The following is a 16,205-nucleotide window of genomic DNA, read 5'->3' on the forward strand; positions in this document are numbered from 1 at the left end:
AGTCTCATTGCCATGGGATACAGGAGCAAGGGGCACAGGCTGGACACCAGGAAATGTTTTGCCTGTTCCGGATTTCTAGTGTGGCTGACTCTGAGTTTGGAGTCCCATGGCCATCGGTAGTTGAGGGCCCTCCACGTGGGAAAGAAGTTCAATGCTTAGCTGTTCTTAGCTTGCTCCATGAAATTCAACACAAAAGAATTGTGTTGGGATTTGTGGCTGCTCAGAACAATGTATTCAGGTTTTATGTTTTTCCGTGACCTGAGCAGACACTCATGGCAAGTGTTGGAAATGTATGGATATTCTGATTATTTTCTCCTGGACTTCATGAGTAAATAGATAGATTATTTATGTAGTGGTAGCTTTCTAGCTTTTTGCTCTGTAATGCCATCTCCAGAAAAGGCTGGGCTAACTCTGGAGATACTTGCAAGTTTGTTCTCTCTGGTTATATCTAAACTGGACATACAGGAATACTTTCAGACTCTGAGAAAACATCATTGTCCCAGCTCCATCCAAAATTTATGTCAAGTTTTAAGAGCCAGGAACATAATTCCTTTATTTTCCCCAACTGTCCATCAAACCCAACTGCAGGAGTTATAAAGAAGATACAGACCTTAAACATGAGCAAAGAATTCATTCTTCCTTTTTTTTCCAAGTTGCTTGGTTGCTCATTTGCAGTACGTTTGACCTTCTACATGGGGACAGGTAAACATCAAGAGAAACACTACACAGTTTCTTCATTCTGGATGGTACATTGTTCCAGGAGTGATGTTCAGAAAGGCTGTTGATCATCTGTAGACCTGATGAATATGTGACACCTGATATTTCTGTTTCTATCAGAAATATGCTTGTCTCCTTAGATACAATACCTTCCTTTCCTACTCAAAGCCTCGTAAAATGAGGAGCAGGTCCTGGACTCCATTTTGCATTTTAGGCAGTTCATAAAAAGAAAATAGACCTTACATTTCATTGCAAGCTATTTGGCTGTCTGACAGCTGAAGAAGACCAGTTAAGCAAACAGAAAAGGTGATGAAAAACTGAGTTCAGAGATGGTTATGTTCAAAGTGAAAGGAGAGAAAGGGCCATTGGTTACTAAGGCAACTGTTTGTTTAATGCTAAATCATTTCCTCATTGAAAGGAGCAGCTTCTGTTTCAAATTAATTCCCAAAGCTGCTGTTGCACTACTCACTCTTACCATGTTTCATGATAAGCACAACCTCTTGCCAGCATCTATTTTCCAGCACCCCTCTAACTGTTGAACCATGTTGCTCAGTAAGAAGTCATAGTGCAGGTCTGAGGCAGAGATTATGTGATTTGTAGCCTTGGTTCTAATCCAAGGCAACTGCACAATGTGAGCCTCCACTTAAGACAGGAGTGACTGCCACTGACTCGTTGGAAAGCTGCATAAAGGTTCAGTCGCCATACAGAGATAAAAAGGTTGGTCAGGGCTCATTCCCCTGATTATTTTTGAAGCATAGATGGTTGCAATAAGAAGAAGTAGGTTTCCTTAGACCTGAAACGGTACCACTTCCTGAAGAAAATGTAATAGAAAATGTCATCAGTTACCATATTAATCTTTAGCCTAATCTACTTAGCATGCTCACCAATGTATTTTTCTTATTTTATTTATGCTGTTTCCTCACCCATTTTATCATTTAAGGGCTTAATTCAGCTATCTATATTGTAAGTAGTTCAGATATGCTCTGTTTCCTGACTTCTAGTTTGGAAACTTTGTTTCCTAAACTAGTCATGCAATGCATGATTGAAAATCTTTATTGGAAGCACTTGTGGGGTTTTTTGGTTGGGTTTTTTTCTTCAAGGTATGGTAACTGTACTTCTGAAAGTAGAATTTTAATTTTCAATGGAAAAGGGCATTTATATAATTTTTCATTCAAAATATCGGTATTTCTTGATGTTTTAAGAATTGCTGACATTCTTATTTATTGATCAGCATATGTTTCTCAGTATCAAATACCATGATTTCATAAATAGTAATGATCTGAATGTGTTAGTTTTATTTATGAAAATATTCATGACTTCTCTGCAGTTTTAGAATTCAATCAGTTTTAGTGTTTATTAAGGAAGGAATTTAGATGAAGAGAGAAATTACCCATATGTAAGAGCATAGTGAGAACATATGTCAGAACTAGTGTTAAAACTGCATTTGAGAGGTCAGAAAGTGCAGGGGTAAAATGATAACTGCCAAAAGTCAAGCTGAGACAGGAAATTCAAGCAAATTGTGAAATATTTTTCAACCATGCAAATAAAAAAGAACAAGAAAAAAATGGAAGCACTGTGCCCTAGGGATGGGGATAGAATTAAAGATCATCTCATTTTGCATTTTAAATATTTTTCTTCATCTTCTTTTAAGTTGAATTCGGGGGAAGGAGAAAGCCTGGTAGAGGAGATGGCTGAGGGAAGGAAGGGAATGGACATGTCCACAACTAAGATATGAAAAATAAACTCTGTGATCTCAGTTCACTTCAGATCACAAGGGCTTTTCATCTTAGATACCTGAAGGGACTGACATATGAAAAATAGATGTCCAGCACAAGGATTTGCTACAGTGAAATGAAGTCATATTGGGCTTCTATGAACAGAGAGCAGCAAATGTATTGCTGATATTTATGCATTGAGTGGCAAGGAAAAAGCTATCAAAAAAGTTTCAGACCTGTCTAAGTGCATTTGTGCATGTTGGCTTTGGACACATTTTAAAGGGTAGAATAAGTGTATGTACAAATAAATGAAAACAGGATCAAATGCAACCTAAGTATATCAAAGGACAAACACAGGATAATAACATATGTGTTCATGATTTTGGGTTTGTTTGTTTTTTTCGGTAAGATACCTGCATTTTAGGCAAAGGAAATTCAGCAAGTGTTGCTTAGCCCACAGTAGAGCATTTGACAGGATACAGAACATGAAATTAAGTATTCAACTGAGGAAGATGTGGGTTTTTGTAAGAACTGTACAGTGGTGAAGTATCTGTTTTGGTGGGGAGGTGGCACAATTTATTAAGGGAAGCCTTTATGTTGGAAGGATGCTATTACCACGGACTTTTAAGGATAGGTTTCAAAAGCAAGCCTGTTTAGTATTTTCACAAATAATCCTGGCACAAAATGAAGAAGGAGCAAATAGATTGTAGCGATGACACAGCCCAAGGAGGGGCCAACAATGCAGTGTAGGACTGGAGTGCTATACTCTGGAGTATTGGGTGAACCTTGAGGACAAGAAAAGAAATAGGATGAAGATTAGTACTCAGACCAGGGTGGTATGTAGGGTTAGACACATTTAGATTCAGAGCAAAACCTTCTGCTGTCAACAGGATTGCCATCAGCTGGTGAAAACCCAACATGATGAGAGAGAAACAGGCCTGTTTGATCACAGGATGACTATGTAGCACAAGCATGAGGGAACGGAAAAAAAGGTGAAAGCGGGGGCAATTTCAGGCGAGATACTGTCAAGAGAGAGGAGAAAGTAATTCAATTGTGCGAGACTCAACTTAGGTCTCATCTAGAATATTGTATGCTTTGCAGTGCTCTCCAGTAGCTGGGTAAGATTAAATAAACCTTGACCAAGTGGAAACCACCTGAATAATATTGGGAATGTAAATCTATAGGTATTGACCTGGTTAATCTAATGAAGGATGAGAGGAGATTGATTACCCTAAGTAAATACAGTACTACGTCAGAGGGGGAGAAGATACGTGTATAAATCACATGAAATTACATTAAGGTTAAAAGTGGAGTTATATAACTATCAGAGAAGCAAGTCCTTAAACAGTCTTTCAAAGCAAGTGGCAGAAGTAAAGTATCTACTTGGTCTCAAGATAGGTCTTAGGTGGCTTGTGGAAGGATTTTATGTTATGATACCAGTATGGAGAGAGATTGAAGTCTAAGACCCAGGACAGTGTGCCTCCACTTCCACCTACCAGTTGTACGCTCTATACCAACTTGGATGATTCAGATAGGATCTGGTGGGCTCTAGATTTGTTCTGCAGCACTTAGATTTCCTGTAAGGAGTTATCTTTATTTGCTGGAAGGGAGAACACTCTGTAGAACGAGTATTTATGCACCAGCATCTGGTTTCTTGAAAGTAATTTTTCACTGCATCTTTCTCTAGTATTGCTCTTCATTTCCCCTCCTCATTCATTTTACCCCTTTTGCTTGTATACATTGATTCGTTTTACTCCCAGTCTCCACAAATTGTTTCTTTAGGTCTTCCAACAACATTTGCAATACTGAAAGTGAATAATAGTAATATATATGACCCTTTGCTTCTAAGCAGAATAGCCATATGTAAAGATATTGGCATCCTTTCCTTTTAAAATAAGTAAGAGTCTCTGTTATCAATTTTAGACCTAGGCTAAATCAGCAGCTTAAAAACTATGATGTCATTATGTGTATCATTTTCCCCAAAGAAAAAGCATCCATGCTTAGTGAGCCATTGAGGAGAAGCAGTTCAGAGGCATATCACAGCCTTGGTTGTCTGAGTCCTTGTCAAAACACCTTTGTGCAGCTCCTTTTTCTGTCATCATCTCTCCAACACAGAAAAGGATTTGAAGTAAGAGTCACGAAATAGGAAGGTTGTGGCTTTACTGCAGGGCTACCAGCTAGAGGCTTGAGCAGATGAAAGCAAATGAGTCCCTCAAAGACTGGCATTTAAGAGATGCCTTGAAGGTGAAAAAAAACATTCACAATAAAATGGTATGTTACCTACTGTGCTGAATTTTATAAACTGAGTGTTGAGTACCACCCAAAAGCAGATCCAAATGAGGGAACTCTGTGGGGAAATGTTCTCTTGAATCACAAACCTGGCTTAACTAACTAGAATATCTGCTTTTGTTATGAGATTTCAGTTTGTGAAGGTTTCAGCCGCACTTCACTCAAAGAAAGTAAATTGGTTTTGGACTGTTGGATGGAAATTTATGTCTCGTTTGTGTGAACAGTAGATTTGTTGCAACCTACAGGAGAATTAACAGTGTGCCCCAAAGGACTTTAAGTTTCCTTTCTTGTTGGCATTCTGCAGTATTTCATACATCAGCTGATCTCCTCAGTGACATTCAGGAATAAGAGCACGGATAATCTTAGATTTTAAAAGGATTCCTGTCTTTTATTGTTGTTGTTGTTGTTAAGTGTTTGTGATTATATTGTTAAAATGTCTTGTAAGAAACTCTAGTTACCTGATGTCAACTAAAATGCAGCTACACAAAAATAATTTGCCACCTCAAGTAAAGGCCTAGCAGGGTGATTTTTATCAGTGTCTCCTGTTGACTTCATTTGGAAATACGCATCCAGGCTTCAGCTGAAATGTGTCCAGAATTGTATGAGCAGCAATATATGTCTGGATACCAGAGCAATTTAGGTTGTAAAAATGCATTTATTTTGTTCTTCCTGAGAGGTCATTCTTGGGGCTGATAGATGCAATGAGAGCCACTGTTGTCACTGAATATTGTCCACGGCTGTTGAGTAAGTGGAAACGACATTGCCTGGCCAAGCCAGAACCAAGCCAGAACCTGCAAGCAGGTTAATTCTGCATCACACCATTCAGTGACACTCAAACAGGTCGTTTGTGAGCTAAGAAATGTATCATTTTATTGTGTGCATATACTTCCATCAAGAGTCTGCTGTAAAACAGCTTGTGTTTAGGGTTGGAATATTTATGGAGCATCTTGCAAACCGTTTTCAAATTCTGCCGTTTAACGCCTTCTTCATGCCATATGTTCTACTGTATCTTTCTTGTTTTTCTAACTGAGATGTCAAATCTTGGTATACTAAATCTCACAGCTCTGGGGAAAGTGCGCTGGGGGGCAAATGAGGGGTTTCTCCCTTTGTTTTAATTTACAGCTAGTGAGCTAACATATTTAATGCTCCTCTTACCGCCACCCCCAAAATGAAATTTAGTTACACACTTCCAAGCTGTGCACGCTTTTAGATAAAGCGTATCTATTTATGGATAACCTATTACTTTTTATGAAGCAGAAGGGGAGGTGTGGCTAGTGCATCTTACTGTGTACTCCCAAGTTTAAAGCCTCGTGCTAGGCTAGTGTGGAAGCTGATGGAGCTATGGGTCCCTGGAAGGGCTGTGACTTAAATAAGCCCCGTTTTTATCCCTCCTGATAGCTGTTCTTAAAGTTGAGCAGCTTTCAAGTAATGAGAACTTGTAGGACTGTTGTCAAGAAAGTTACTGCTTGTCTCTCTATTAGTGAGGGGTAAGTTGCCTTGAAGAACCTTGCACTTGTCATTAAGCAAGAGTGCTACCTCAGTGCAACTTCCTTCTCAAGCTCAGTCCAGCATGTCCTTAGAGTTTTTGTGCTGTACAGCTCTTCTTGCTGTAATTTTTTTATATACTCCAAGTATATAATATTGGCCTTGTATTTGGTTAAAAAAAGCTCAGCTTTTCATGCAGCTCTACCCCTCCATTTGCATCATATAGTGCTAATAAACAGGATCCAATTAAGGGATTAAAATTAGGAATTGAAGAAGTCAGCACATTTTTTGAACGATATTAAAACTGGAATTTTTCAAATGTTGTGATTTAGGCTCGCTTGGCCTATTTTTTGGAACATACTAAGGAGCTTATAAACTTGGAGCAAGTCTGTTAAGTCATCTCTGCCCATATTTTTCCTACACTGTTTACAATTTTGTACTATCATATTGGAAAGTATATGACCAAAACATAAAAAGAAAACAGTCAGGTTTTTTATATTAAAAAAATGTGGTTCCTTAAGGGTAAAAATATTGACCTCTAGCTGCCAAATGTTTGTGTGGTAATTACATTACCAGTCAATTTGTTGTAGGGTGTTGGGGCTTTCAGTGCTCCTGAATTCTGGCTTCTCATGTAGAAAACTTTGCCAACATTTCCAGCAGGTCTGTCTGTCTCCAACCACTCCAAAGTGATAGTTTTATTCTAGATGATTGATAGGAGATGTTTTAGCTCTATATCCAAAGCATAACACTGTAAATCACTGGTTCTCATTTGTAAGGAGTAAAATTATATTCACCTTTTGCCACCATTTATCATTCTGAGGCTAGGCTTGATCTGTGTTCTTGGCTAAGATCTGAGAAAACAGGCCATGTACCTCATGAAAGTTGTACATGGCATCCTTTTACACTTGTATATATGTCAGTAGAGGAAACGGGCTTTCATTTCCTTGAATGCTTTCTGCATGTTAATACGCTCCAGCATATGACTCCAGAAACCTGTTGTTCATAAGGTTACCAAGTAGAAATTTTTACAAGCAAAGTAAAAACCTAGTCATCTGTGACTTCTTATCTCCTTAGAGATATGAAAACATCTGTTTATCTGAAACTTTTTCTTCTGAAAGCTAAAGAACGGACTGGCAACTGTATTTCTCTACACCAGGTTTTCCTGTGGGAAATTGTTCCACTGTATTTCCAAAGGTCTTAGTCTAAACCAACTCTCCAGAGGTATCTTAGGAGCCAAAACAGGTTATTAGAGATGTCCCTCTGGTTATAGATTTTCTCAAAACCTCTCATTTAATATGTTTTTATTCATTTGAAGTTTTCCACATGCAAAAGAGACTACAGGCACAATTTCTGTTCAGATTGCTATCTCAACTGAGTCTATGCCAAGTTTGAAGGAAATAGTATTAACCCCTTTTCTTTTGACAAGTAAAAGGGTACAAAACAATCCCAGAGGAGATTCCATATCTCTGGTAAACTAAAGGGCTTACAGATTGCAGATTTGAAGTTACCATAGACTGCAATATCATTTTTCTTAGAGGAAACAATCCTACCTCAGGAGTGCCCCAGCAGTTTAGTTTTGAATGGATGCAGTACAGAAGAGCTGGGAACATTCAAGGCTAGAAAATTAAGAAGGTATTTCAACTCCTTGTATCAGAAACTCCTTTTTTGTTAGGATACTGCAAAGTCAAATCTGCAGCTTCCCAGAAAGATATTCCCAGTTCTGCAATATCATTCCAAAATACATAATCAGAAGCAGAACAGAGAAAATTCTTGTTGTCATAAAATTAGTTAAGAGTGTGAGCAATTAAACTTGTGTTTTCTGTAGCTAGGATGAATTGGGTTTAAGCATGGCAAAGGGCTTTGTATTTGCATTTTGCTCCATTGCTACCTCTGTGGATTATTGATGAACCTGAACTTGAATGCAGAAATAGGAGACACTTCTTACAACAAAATACATAAAACACTGGGGGAAACAAAATTGCAATATTGTGAAATGAAAGATGCACAACTTTCAATAAATCCAACATGAACTTCATTAAAATAGTGGAAACTCTTGCAACATTCCACATGCACACATGTATATCAGCATGGAGTCCAACATCTACAAGTTGATTTGTCATGATGTGGATCAACAGATTACATCAATAGTGTAGATCTGTCTCCACTCTATTTAATCTATGGTATTAGACCAGAATATATTGTTTTAAAAATAGAAGTCATGCCATGTATTTTTCTTCATAGATTACTGATACAAATAAATGGAAAAGGGACCTCCAGAAAAAATTAAGTCTCTATGGAGGCAAAGCCTCAAAGAAGTCTACTTTTTGCTTTAGAGGTCTGTGGCTGCGCTTTTTTATTATCTTTTTTTTTTCCCCAATGTACTTATTTCTGAAAGAAATATACACACAAAATGGATGAAAGTAGATAAATGCATGAACTAAACAATTTCATAATGGTAGAAGAAGGAAAGTTAAGGAAAGATTAGAAAGTACAGACATGTCATAAACATGTATAAAGGTCAACAAGCTATCTAAATGACACCACCATGATGGGTTTTTTCAAAGTATAAAGCTGATGCATTCAAGTTCACCAAAAGCAGGTCAAAGCGATGTCTCGTTTAATTACATCCCATGTAACTGTACTTTGTGTTGCATGATGGGAGTGCTGAGCACAGGACTGGGCACCAGCTACTGTTCTGCTTTTTTAGTTGGTTCCTCTGTTCTTTTGGCTTCTTACCCCTTGACTTGCTCTCGGTGGCTTAATTGATTAATTGATATGGGAGCAGTATCAAACTTGGATTACTTATGTTTGTACAAGTGAACTCTGTGTGTGCTTGTGTTTATATGGCTGAACTTTGTCTGGACTGACTGTTTTTCAATTAAGTGAAATGTGTAAGAAGGATAAAGCATAGTTTCACAGACTTTGTAACTGTTTTAAATGAGCAGTTTGTTTTGTTGCTGAATTTCTCCTGTCCTTCAGCAGCCCTCCCTGAGGCTGTTCTCCACAACTGCCCTTGTACTGTGGCACTGGTGCATAAAAATGCTCTCTGTTTGATCAGGAACCAGGCAATTGTCTGGTTCTTAAGGGGAAAATAATTTTCTTTTAATCTTCACTGTCTTTGGGTGCTTGTGATACACGTGCTTCTTCTAACATCAGTGGCTACCCCATAGGTCATATCCCTGGGGGTACAAAGCCACATGTGGATATGGTCCCAATTATTCTGAATGGTGGAGGAGGCCAGACCCTTCAGCACTGTGCTTTGCTCTTGCAAGAAGGGGAAGCTGAGGGGAACCATAGAATAGTTTGAGTTGAAAGGGGCCTTTAAGGGCTGTCTAGTCCAACCCTCCTACATTGAGCGGGAAGTTCTTCAATTAGACCAGGTTGCTCAGAGCATTGTCCAACCTGACCTGGAATGTTTCCAAGGATGGGGCATCTACCAGCTCTCTGGGCAACCTGTTCCAGTATTTTACCACTTTCACTGTAAAAAACCTTCTTCTTGTATCTAAACTAAACTGAAGCCATTATCCCTAGTCCTACCAAGGATCAGATATACTGCTGAGTAAGCTGAGCAGGGCTTTGGTGATGGTGAGAGGCCTCCATGGTGTACCATGGCCCAGCGTGCCCCAAGGGCTGTCATGGCTGTCCTCAGGGACGGTAGTCCAGTGGCTCAGCCTCTCTGAGCTTCCTGTGCCAGCAAGATAATATTTCTTCCTTTTGGTAGGTGACAGAATGAAAATATATTCATGCTTCTAAGGGGTCATGTGCTGCCATTACATGGGATGTGATTACTTCAGCTGTTAATTACAGTTATGAGTTTGCATGTTTTTCAGTGTGCTGAGGGAGATTGCCTTTCCATAGAGCAAGAAATATTGGCAGCATACTTTTAAATTCAGTCAGTGTATTTTCTCCCTTTCTTGAGTGTCATCTGAGTTTCATGAGAAATAAGAAAAAAATGTGAAAGGGGCTAAATTTGTACAGGGCTTTGGGAAGAAACTTTTTAAAAAGCCTCCAACAAACTGAAGAAGTAGATAACATTTGACCTTTCCAGTCATGTATTTTCAGAGAGCATGAGGAGAGGATGAGAAAGGACAGGAAGGAGAGAACCTGGAGGGAAACCCAGAACAAACACAAGAGGAGCACGCATGGTATGTGTCTCTCTTGCCCTTCATTACTTACTATTTATTTTTGAGGTGAAGCTAGGACTAAGGAGGAATTTACAGGCTCAGCTGAGGCTTATAAACTAGCTGCTGAAGCAACAAGCTTTGCAGATGTCTCTAAGGTCATTCCATATGCATCTTGGCAGAGATGGTAGACAAGTGCTTAAAAGTGTGGTGCTCAGATCTAAGTATAGACTAAGTTTTACAAGCATCAGGTACACGTATCCCTAACTGCACAGTGCTGCAGTTCAACAGGTGGCTGTGAAGCACAATGAGCTGCTGGAGATGATTGTTATAATTGTGCTGCAGTCATTAAATCCCAATCTTCAGAAAGAATATGAGTCATTGTATAGATAAGGTAAAAATACACTCTGTGTATTCTTAGACAATACTTCTGCAATTTTCTTTGCAGCCAATACTATGTAGTTAATTTTTCATGAAGTTAGGAGAGGTATAACTCAAATATTGGAGGCAGTGGCAGGGGAGGGTATGAAAACTCTGGCAGAACTCTGCCTTTAATGTCGGGTGCCAGTGGGACTCATTTAACGTTCATATCCAAATTTGCATATTTTATCTGTAGAAAATTAACATTAGCATAAAATTTGCTAAGAGTCAAATGCTTGTTAAATTGTACCTGCTTATAGCATGTAGCTGTTTGCTGAATAGAAAAACTTGGTACTCAAGATCATTAAAAAAAAACCCTCAAAGATTATTCTTCCAGTACACTTCCTTTTAGGACTCTCCCACATGAGTATGGATGGGTCTGTTCCCTTCTGCTTCCATGTAACTTTTTTATTACTTCCCACTTTCTCTGGTGATTCACCTTTCTGAAAATGGAAAAAAAAAAAAAATCATTTGACTTGGAGAATAGCCATACCTAAGAGGATAATAGTTTAATAATTTATTAAATGGAGAGGGATTAATCTGTTTTTATGAAGAAGAAGTTCTCTATAGTTTTGAAAGTAAACTAAGCATTTGTAGTGGTTAAATTGACTATTCCATTTGCCCTAGCTTCTTGTTTTTATCTGAGTGTGAAAATGCTGTAATAGCATGAGTGAGCTGTTTTGCAACAAATTTATCAAAAACTTGAGAGATATAGTCCCAAAACTCCATTTTTGGCAATGCAATACAGGAATAATAACTTCATAATGGCTAAAAGCAGTTCTTCAGTTTCCCCCTGCCTTCTGAGTTTCTGTCACTCTGTTTTGAGACCAGTTTTGTTTTCTTTCTATTGAGGAAGATATGCTCCCACAGGTCAGAAAACAAGCTTTACTTGTCAGCTACCTGGACATTGAAGTCAGGGTATATCATATGCATTTTCTTTCCCTGATTGCAGCAATACAGATTTTATTTCCGTGCAACAGAACCATTTCATGACTAAAATCAGTGTAGTGAAAGGTACTACAAAGGCATCTTCCGCCACACACTCTACACAGGAACTGAATAATTTACCCAAAAAGGCACACTGATAGTGGTATGCAGCTATTTCCAAGAGCAAAAATCCTCAGATAATTCTCCAGTGATGTATCAAATGCTATTATTTTCCTTTAATGGTACTAGCAGACTGGGAGGAAGGATAAAAAGATACTTAATTAAGAACAAAGAGATTCTGATTTCCACCTCTGCATGCCATTCCAGTCCTACCTTCTTTAATGTGACTCGGCTGAGATAATAATCCAAGCAGCTATGAAGCAAAGAGCAGCTGCCCCTCGTCTTTTGCTCTAAGAGCTAGACTGCGGTCCTTGGCACTTGCTAATGTTTCTTACTGTTGCAGTAGAAGAATAATAGCATTCCTTCATTACCTCGAAGTGATGATCTGAGATAATCCCTTGGGCACCAACTGAACACCGTGTGTCCCAGCATGCAGTCTCAAAAGGGAACAAGATAAATGACTGACAAAAAGTCAGCTGTCCTCTCCATACATCTTCTGATCACCTCACTGCTTCTGTCAGTTGTTCAGTTGTTAAAAGTTGAATGAAGAATAGTTGGAGAGGGTTTTAGCCAAAATATTAATAACTTTCTATCCCTCTGCATGGCAGGAGCCCACTTAAATGACAATAAAACATCTCTGACAAGGAAAAGCACATCCCCTTAATGATCAAAGTCCCTAAATGAAAATGGCATAGAGCCCTGTTCATAACTCTTGCTAAGTGTTTAATCTGTTCTGCTCCACACATCAGTCAAACAATGTTTGGCCCTGCTGAGAATGCCTTTTCCACAATAAGGGATCTGAGAGGGGCATTCTATTGAGAGAAAAGAGAGCAGTCAATACTGCTAATGGTGCTGCAGAGAGACATTGGGGTGTTTTTATCTAGAAGATGCTACTGAAAATGGTATAGCTACTGACACCTATTGTGATAAATGGAATTTAGTATAGGCTCAAGATGAAAAGTTATAATAGAGTGAAAAGGAATTGCCTGAACACAGACTGATGGTACAATATCATTTAAGATACCCTGACATTTTTGACTGGAGGTGATTGATTAACTGCTATATGTATGTCTGTAAATTTATGTACATAACACAGCACAGCCAAAAAACATTGCTATAGTTCATGCATTCTTCTAACTGTCCTGCTTCTGTGTGGAATGTTTTTCCTTTCAGTTTGGTTCAACAAAGCCCCAGAAGCTATAGTTTAGAGAACTGTTTACAAGGTTCCTCTGGAAACCATGTGAATTTTTTGAATATTTTGATTAGAGTTGGAACATTTATGCAGATTTTAATGGTAGATGTCCTTCTGCACCACTTTGAATCACTGGCAAAATTGCCTGTTTTCAGTGACACAGACTCAAACCTCAGGGCAGCAAGCATTATAGGGAAAACATTCTCCTAGTTGTTGGCATCTGATGTAGCTGCAGTCCCTGGGAAAATCATCCAGTCATTGAGCACCGAGAGATGTAACTAAATATTATAATTAAGCTAAACATATCTAGCACCAGGGCTAGAGTTGAATATGTATAGGGTACAATAACAAGAGACAAATGAGTATTTTTACTAAGTTATTTACTAGATAAATTAGTTTAGCATTTTCTTCTTTTTGTGGAATGCAGAGAAACTAATCAGTCTTCTCAAATTTACTTGATGAATCACATTTCCTTACCACATATTTTAAAGGTTTCCTTTTAAGCTCTCAGTGGTTTCTGATTCTGTGCGTGTTGAGTCATCCGAGTTAGACTATGATTTCTTACGTAAAACCTGGAAATATTTTGGTTTACAGCAATTTTTTATTTAAGAAGTTGCTTGATTTTTTTTTTTTTTTTAGTCTTGGAGAGCTTGAAAAGCATCTGCTACTCTGTAACCTTAGGGCAAAAAGAACATCCCTATTTGAATAAGGGAGGAAAATAAACATGATAAAGATACCAGATAAAATGTTTTGTGTTCCTCTTGTCTTTTGGCCACAAGCCAATTTGAAAACGTTTACGCAGCAGGAACTAAAAAAAAAAAAAAAAATCACAGTGCACAATATGAAAGATATAGCCTGATTCCTACTATTGCTATTTCTTTTAAAGTATTTGGCATTTGCTCTGTATCAGTAGATCACTAAGTGAAGAATTGGATAACCCCTATTGATAATCCCTATGGAGAACAGATAACCCCTGGAACTGAACACACGTAAAGCACAAACCAAACAGCACATATGGTTTGAGTAAAACTGATCTGAACTGCCGAGTCAGACATTATTAACCTTGGAAAACACAGAATATCTTTTCTGTGGTGCATTTTTTTATGTCAATTTTTTTTCTCTCACTGTTCCCATTTTCTTCTTTTTTTTTTTTTTTTCTCTTTTAATTCTTTCTGCTCAGGAGCAGGCCCTGCTCTCACTCTCCTTCCATCAGTACTTTTACATCTCAGCAGTTACTGTTTGTAACCTGCAATACCTGGAACATTCATACACTGAACTGAAAGCAGTCCTGCAAGCACTGGAAGCTCTGACTCAAGCCCTCTCTGACGAGGTAAAAGTTCTCCCCCAGCCTTATCCTCATATTTACAACAGTTAATTAGATGCCCAAACGCTCACATTCAGAGAACTTCCCTCTTCCACAGCAGGCGAGCAATAATCAAAATACAACCCTGGCTGAGCTGGTTTGCAATGTGTAGTGCTATTGAGATCCCTGCCTAGCAGAAGAGGCCTGTTAGCTACTAAGTCTGTTGAGCCTTGCAGGCAATCTCCACTGCTTCTCTCTCTGTAAACATCATCAAAGCTACTTGAGCTAATTAATTACAGGCTGAGGGATTTTAGTGCTGCAAGATATATGTACCCAACACAAAGAGTCTCCCGGTGAGGAAATGAAACTTTTGACTCTGTATTTGAGCTATATGTTTGAAGAAACATAGTCACATTCAGGATGCCAGCATTTCTTTGATGTTACTGGAAACATTTTAATTTTTCCCTAGAGATATTATTTAGCATCTGTTGACCAGAAATCTTCACACTCAGAATGCCTCTGACCAGACCTGTTATCAGATAGTCCAGCTCATGCCACCTCTGCTGTCTTGAAAACTTGTAGGTGTGGGGCTCTTTTTGGTACAGTGAGGAGCAAGGACTGAAGGTGGCAAGTTCCTTCAACACCCATCAACTTTGCAGCTGCTGAGGACAGGATGTGGCATTTAGTGTCACCATATGGAGTGCAGACTGAGAGAAATCAAAAGAAACCATATTCCTCAGGGGAAATATAGCAAAACATATTCTTCAAAATTCAGAGGTGAGGAAATGTCCAGAAAAGTGTAAAGTTTGTATTCATGTTCTGGGTTACATTAATATACTCAAAAATTCCTCTATGACCTTGCATTACATTTGCATTCTCAGTGATTATTTTATCCACTTCACTTGTAAGTTTAGTCCACAAAGTAGGTTTATTAATTTTCTCCCTCACAGTTCCAACCCTAAACAAGCCCTGATATGAGAAAAAAGGAAATTATCTCAGGTTAAAAAAAAAAACCCAAAACAACAACAACAACAAAAAAACAACCAAACCAACCAACCAAACAACAACAACAACAACAACAACAACAACAAAAACCCTAGAAATTTTTTCTCAAAGAGAATTTAATGGTCATTTCTCTCAGCTGGTCCCAGACTTCAGTATCATGTCACACAATGGACAGCAAATATACTGGGGAGTCTCTTGCTCTGAAAAGGAACCTTACAGGGCTGTGGAGAGGAAATTCTTGAGACAAGACTGTCATCAAACAGGAAGCAGGATGCAAATACCATAGCAAAAAATAATATATGAGAGAACTTCAGAGTCTGGGATAATACTTCCAGTCCCTGTTAACAGCTTCTTCTCAGAAACATTTGAATGGTTTCAATGAGTGAATCAATAGAGAACACTCTATTGCCTCCCACTGTATTGACCTCAAGTCATGCTTGGACACTCCAAATAAGATCATAGAATCATAGAATCATAGAATAGATTGGGTTGGAAAGGACCTCCAAGATCATCAAGTCCAACCCCTGATCCAACTCCAATTACTATATCATGGCACTAAGGGCCACATCCAATCTCTGCTTAAAAACTTCCAGGGATGGTGAATCCACCACCTCTCTGGGTAGGCTGTTCCAATGCCTGATTACCCTCTCTGTAAAGAATTTCTTCCTAACATCTAACCTAAACCTCCCCTGGCAGAGCTTGAGCCCGTGTCCCCTTGTCCTGTTGTCGGTTGCCTGGGAGAAGAGACCAACCCCCACCTGGCTATAACCTCCCTTCAGGTAGTTGAAGAGAGTGATGAGGTCACCTCTAAGCCTTCTCTTCTCCAGACTAAACAACCCCAGCTCCTTCAGCCTCTCCTCATAGGACTTGTGCTCAAGTCCCTTCACCAGCCTCGTTGCTCTTCTCTGGAC

The sequence above is a fragment of the Empidonax traillii genome, unplaced genomic scaffold (assembly GCF_003031625.1).
Source record: "Empidonax traillii isolate 1590-97213 ecotype Southwest subspecies unplaced genomic scaffold, ASM303162v1 scaffold121:size1714817, whole genome shotgun sequence".
Lineage (NCBI taxonomy): Eukaryota > Metazoa > Chordata > Aves > Passeriformes > Tyrannidae > Empidonax > Empidonax traillii.